Raw genomic sequence first — 6,529 nt, forward strand, 5'->3', positions numbered from 1 at the left:
CACGCCTACGATATTTTTACAGATGTAAACATTGTTTACAAATCAGTACCAGACGGTGTCACTTGTTGTGCGAATAAAACTTAATAATTAAGCAAAATTATAAAGAATAAAAGTTCTTACCTTTAATATGTGTAAACTGCATGCCGGAACACACTTTATAACACTTTATAAACACTACTTGGTTGTAAAATAATTATTGTTCATTTTGATCACTTATTGTACTTGCACTACGAGATGTTCACTGTTCGGGAGCTGACGCACTAATGAGCTGCGCGTTAATTAGCACCGCCTTATATATGCTGGTTGGAGGCTACTCGCGGTGGCGCTCCCGTGGGTGAAAGAGCCTCCGGAAGAAAACATAACCCCTGTCTCAAACTTGTTAATTATTGGGATTTAAATCAAACTTCATGAGTAAAACCTCATATATATGTTGAAAACTATAAAAAACTTAATTACAATCACTAATTAAGCTCTATTCGTTAGTAATTAACTTACTAATTAAGCACTATTCGTTAGTAATTAATCACTGCACAACAATCAATTGTATGGATTCAAAGTAAACAGAAACAAGCAATTTAAAATAAATTCGTTAAAACCACACAATGACACTATGTAGAAATGATTAAAAACAATATGCTTGGCACAATAACTTTGCAATACAATTTTGGCAACCGATTTCCACACATTTTTTTACAAATTTGAATTTGTATAAATATATAACCACAAAATTTTTGTTATTCTTTCAGTTTTATACGTCAAAATTAAATTCATGTAAACTGATAGCAGTGAAGTGTGCCACATAATTGAAACTATGCAAAACATCTTATTCTTTATTGTGTTCGTATCAAAACTGCAAATATTTCAATAAATACATCAAGATATGATAAATACCGATTAAAATGTAAGTATAAACTGTTAAAACATTATTGTAATCATATTTATATAAACTTTGTGTAAACTTGTGTAATTGTTTTTCACAAGTCTTATCAGTCAAATGTCATGTCAGTTCAACTACCATTTTTATTAAAAATTCTGTATTTATTTTTGATTTTGTTTAATGATTATTTATAGTACAGAAATCTGTTACATTAATACAGTGACTATATTAACAATTACTTAATTCATCTGAAAACATTTTGTATATATTAGACCCTACAGTAAGACAACTGAAGGTTTCTCTATATTTGCATAATTATTAATAATAAGAATAACTACACAGAATGTATAATCAAATCATGATTGTTTAGGGTGTAATGGAGGATTTGTGAAGATATTTGGATTACTCTACTCATTCAAGACAATATAACCTTGTTGTGGAAATGTCGAAGGGCACACTTTTAAATGCAAATAAAATGTATACTATAATAAATATATAAATAAATTGTTCACTTTAAGATGACTGCCTGTATATAATGGATTATATTCTAATACTTACAGATACTTTCCTCAATTTCAAAACTTTAGTTTGGTATGATAATTTCCAGCAATTTGCCTCAAGGCACGATGCCATACACCATACAGGTGGAAATACAAACCCGTTAAATTGACACAAAGTGGGAATTTTTCCAGGATTTAATGCCTTTCGACAAGTTTGACATCCAATCTGATTATTTGAATTATTTGAATTGAAAAATTTCAAAAATAATTACAAAAATTAAATTATTTTAATATACATTAAACAATTTATTTATAAATATAAATATATATATATAATATTGTAAATATATATATATATATATATATATATAATAATAATAATATTATAAATGTATATACACCTAAGTCTGTTTTTACACGGTAGATTGGTTCCAGAAGAAGCCGTGTAAAAAAAAAACGTGTAAAAAAGACATTGATCTTATACAAAAATGGGTGATTTGTTCCTAATCTCTAAAACCTATCAAAATTAGTGAAAAACAAGAATTTTTAAGAACAAGAATTCATGTTTATTTTACTAAATCAAATATATAATGCTTATTTTCACAACCATAGTAATTAATGATAAAAAAGATATGCACTCTAATCTTAAAAGTAATGTAAATTAAATGTATGACAAGTTCAGGAAATAAAAAACTATGTTGTGAACGAAAAGAATAGGTTATTACTTAAATCTGACCAGTAAATTTTATTGTAAGCACATAAAGGGAATTCCCCTAAATTAGTGCTATTCACATTTTTTCTTTCATAAATACTTTTTTGTGATATAAACATACTTTGCAAAAATTAAATTTGCCAAAAAAAAATTAAGTACATAAAATTTCAAATCGTGCTAAATGGAATAAAATCGTGTAAAAAAATTAAAAATATTCAATTTTCAAACCGTGTTATATCAAAACCGTGTACAAAAAGACCGTGTAAAAGTGAACAAGTGTATGATGAAAATTCAGGTAAATTATTAAAAATTCACAATTTTGTTTAATATACCAAGTTAATAATAGTATTTGTCATTTAAAAGAGATATGCATGAAAAATATATTAGAATTACAAGTTTGTACTACAAACGGCATTGACTGAGCTTTTTCTTTATAAATTATCTTATCGACTCCATTTTATACAAAAGAAAAATGTATTAAGATTAATTTATACTTTAAATAATTTATATTTTTATGATTATTAAGTCATTTAAACATCATTAAAAAATATTACATGCATTAAAAGTGTTGTATTGAAATGCTTATTAAAATAATAAGTTTTTATAACAGATTTCCAAATGAATTTAATTATTAAATGATTATGTTAGAAAAATTAATAATTTTAAAATTGAATAAAATTAATCTAGCCTGCAAAATATATTTTTTAAAGTAAAGTTCAAAAAAGTTCTCAATGTTTATTTTGTACCACAAAGCTGTAATATGTAAATCTTATTTTTTATTCTATCTAGATCTAATATTAGAATTAATTAATTTTCTTGTAAAATTTTTAAATTGTAATATTTATTTTGGAAAAGTACCCATAAAATTTAGTGTATATGTATTGATTTATTTCTGTTCTATTTAAGTTCTATAAATAATATTTTTTATTATAATACATACCTAATAATTTTTATATATATATATATATATATATATATATATTTATTTATTTATTTATTTTCTCCTGAATTCAATTTAAACATTTTTCTATATTTATAAAATCCTGGTAAATTTGTATCATTTGGTTTTCTATTTCCTTTAACTTTGCAGTAAATTATTATATAAAGATGTTGTTTATCACAATAATAAGTTCCATCAGACAAATTATTAATTTAATGAATCTAAAAACAAATAAAAAATATTAGAAAGATTCTTATGGTATAAAATAAAAAATTAAAAAAAGAGTTCTAAAAATATATGCACTGAATTTAAAAAAAAAACAGTAAAATGATACAAAATAATAATAATATAAATAAAATTTAGATAAAGAGTTAAAATTAAAATTTGTAATAAGGAATTTGATATATTTTTAGCAAAACTAAAAAATGAAATAATATCCATATGTGATGAAAATATTTTGTGTTTGATCTCTATATTATATAATATCAATATATAAAAATTTTGCAATTAAATTGTATACAAAATACTGATGATAATTTATAGATATTGTAATAAATTTATCTTATTATATTTCTTCAAATATAAATTTATATGTAGTTTAAGAAATTTGCTGCAAATTTTTGTACTTGAAGTTCTCTGTTAAATGATCAATATGAAAATAAATTAGATACAATATATTTTAACAATTATTGCACAATTATTAATAATTTCGTTTGCTTTATCATTATAATTAAATGCTTATATGAAAAATATGAATTTGTTCAAGTATTAATAATATAAATGTCTCCATATGATTTTCTTGAGATTTACCACTTAATATATATAAATTATAACTGGTATAAATATTAGTATACTAATATTTATACCAGTTATAACTTTTGAAACATGTACAAATATTTAGTAATAAAAGTATCGATTTAAAATTATTTTTGTTAATATACTTGTATACAAACTTTTAATTTTTGGAATGGTCTCAAAATGTTAAAAAAGTTGTGAATTTGTTGTCTATACATTTATTTTAACAAAAATGTTGATATACTTACTTACAATTTATATTGCCAAAATAATATTGAAACTCTCATAATATACTTTTATAATAATTTGTAGAGATTTTGCCTTTATCTTCAATTAAATATAAGATTCAACAAATTTTCTGTAAATTTATGCCCGTGAAGATTTCTATCAGATAATTTGGGATGTAAATCTAAAAATAAATCATATACATTTGGAGACATTATATATAATAAAATGCTACTAAATTTTTTTGCTAAAATGATTTAATATTCTCAAAATTAACAGAAAGTACTTGTGTAAATTTTATATTCATCAAGTGATCACTTTTTGTACTCGAGTACATAAGTTTATTTATCTAGTATTTTCATACCAAAAGGTGTCTATAGTATTCTAATTAGTTTTCTAAAATTATTTGTAGAGTTTTTGCCAAATCTTTTATATTAAAATGTAAAGTGTAAACAATTTGCAATAAATTGTAGCACATGATGAAATCTATTATCTAGAATTAAAGTATATTTATATTTATTGCAACAATTTATCTAACTGTTGGTTTATATAGTGTTAAATTCATGAGAAAACTTGCATTTGGTTACCAAAAATATAAATTTATCTAGTGAGGACAAATGTATGTATTTACCTTTTGTATTTTAAATAAAATGCTGAAACTTTATGAATTTGTCCAAAATGCTTTCACATTATCTTTATTTAAAAATAAAGTTTGTTGCTGCACAAGATAAAATCTTTCTAGTAAAATGATGAATCTAAAAATAAATTTAACACATTAAAGATATTGTAATAAATTGCCATTGAGTTTTATTACATCAATGTATATAATATAATGTTAATTATATATATCACTGTTAATTTATAGAGCAATTTGGAAATGGACTGAAAGTCTTAAAGATCACTTTAGAAAATATATCTTTATCGAATTCATATATAATATCTATTCAAATATTACTAACAAAAATAAATCCAAAAGTGAATTACATACATTTGAAATAAATTATTACAGTAAGAACCATGGCCTTGCAACCATAAAGGTTCGAGTTCTAATCCTACACTAGGCACAACTGATATCTAGCATTAGTGATATCAGTTTTCATTAAAAATTAGTGGTGTATGGCATCGTGCCTTGAGGCAAATTGCTGGAAATTATCATACCAAACTAAAATTTTGAAATTGAGGAAAGAATCTGTAAGTATTAGAATATAATCCATTATATACAGGCAGTCATCTTTAAGTGAACTTAGTATCCATTTTATTTGCGATTGCAATGTGTGCCCTTCGTCATCTTTATAACAAGGTTATATTGTTCTGATTGAGTAGATTAATCCAAATATTTCCACAAATCCTCCATTAAAACCTAAAGAATCATAATTTGTTTATACATTTACTGTGTAGCCATTCTAATTATATAATTATAGAGAAACCGATAGTTGCATTACAGATAAAAGTCGACTTGATTTGTGATTATTTTCCAACTAAAATTCTGTGCAACATTAATAAATTAGGTTAACAATCGAGAATAATTACCTCTTATGATATTTCTCCTGACTGATTGATAAAATCATAATAAACTTGAGTAAAGTGTTAGAATATAATTTAGTATATACAGGCAGTCATCTTAAAGTGAACAATTTATTTATATATTTATTATAGTATACATTTTATTTGCATTTAAAAGTGTGCCCTTCGACATTTCCACAACAAGGTTATATTGTCTTGAATGAGTAGAGCAATCCAAATATCTCCACAAATCCTCCATTACACCCTAAACAATCATGATTTGATTATACATTCTGTGTAGTTATTCTTATTATTAATAATTATGCAAATATAGAGAAACCTTCAGTTGTCTTACTGTAGGGTCTAATATATACAAAATGTTTTCAGATGAATTAAGTAATTGTTAATATAGTCACTGTATTAATGTAACAGATTTCTGTACTATAAATAATCATTAAACAAAATCAAAAATAAATACAGAATTATTAATAAAAATGGTAGTTGAACTGACATGACATTTGACTGATAAGACTTGTGAAAAACAATTACACAAGTTTACACAAAGTTTATATAAATATGATTACAATAATGTTTTAACAGTTTATACTTACATTTTAATCGGTATTTATCATATCTTGATGTATTTATTGAAATATTTGCAGTTTTGATACGAACACAATAAAGAATAAGATGTTTTGCATAGTTTCAATTATGTGGCACACTTCACTGCTATCAGTTTACATGAATTTAATTTTGACGTATAAAACTGAAAGAATAACAAAAATTTTGTGGTTATATATTTATACAAATTCAAATTTGTAAAAAAATGTGTGGAAATCGGTTGCCAAAATTGTATTGCAAAGTTATTGTGCCAAGCATATTGTTTTTAATCATTTCTACATAGTGTCATTGTGTGGTTTTAACGAATTTATTTTAAATTGCTTGTTTCTGTTTACTTTGAATCCATACAATTGATT

At 23.6% G+C, this 6,529-nt stretch overlaps 1 long non-coding RNA gene across 1 annotated transcript; it reads right to left on the reverse strand.

Moving 5' to 3' along the window:
• Positions 1–4,104: 4,104 nt before the first annotated feature.
• On the reverse strand, positions 4,105–5,962 carry LOC113372997. The gene is made up of 5 exons (XR_003366830.1): positions 5,893–5,962; positions 5,580–5,817; positions 5,038–5,409; positions 4,681–4,804; positions 4,105–4,233 (listed from the first exon to the last, which is right to left on the reverse strand). It is a non-coding gene; the product is annotated as an uncharacterized LOC113372997 (long non-coding RNA).
• Between the last annotated feature and the right edge of the window lie 567 nt (positions 5,963–6,529).

Source organism: Ctenocephalides felis, unplaced genomic scaffold (genome assembly GCF_003426905.1).
Source record: "Ctenocephalides felis isolate EL2017-DRISC unplaced genomic scaffold, ASM342690v1 CF-g0.4_SCAFFOLD_01604, whole genome shotgun sequence".
Classification (NCBI taxonomy): domain Eukaryota; kingdom Metazoa; phylum Arthropoda; class Insecta; order Siphonaptera; family Pulicidae; genus Ctenocephalides; species Ctenocephalides felis.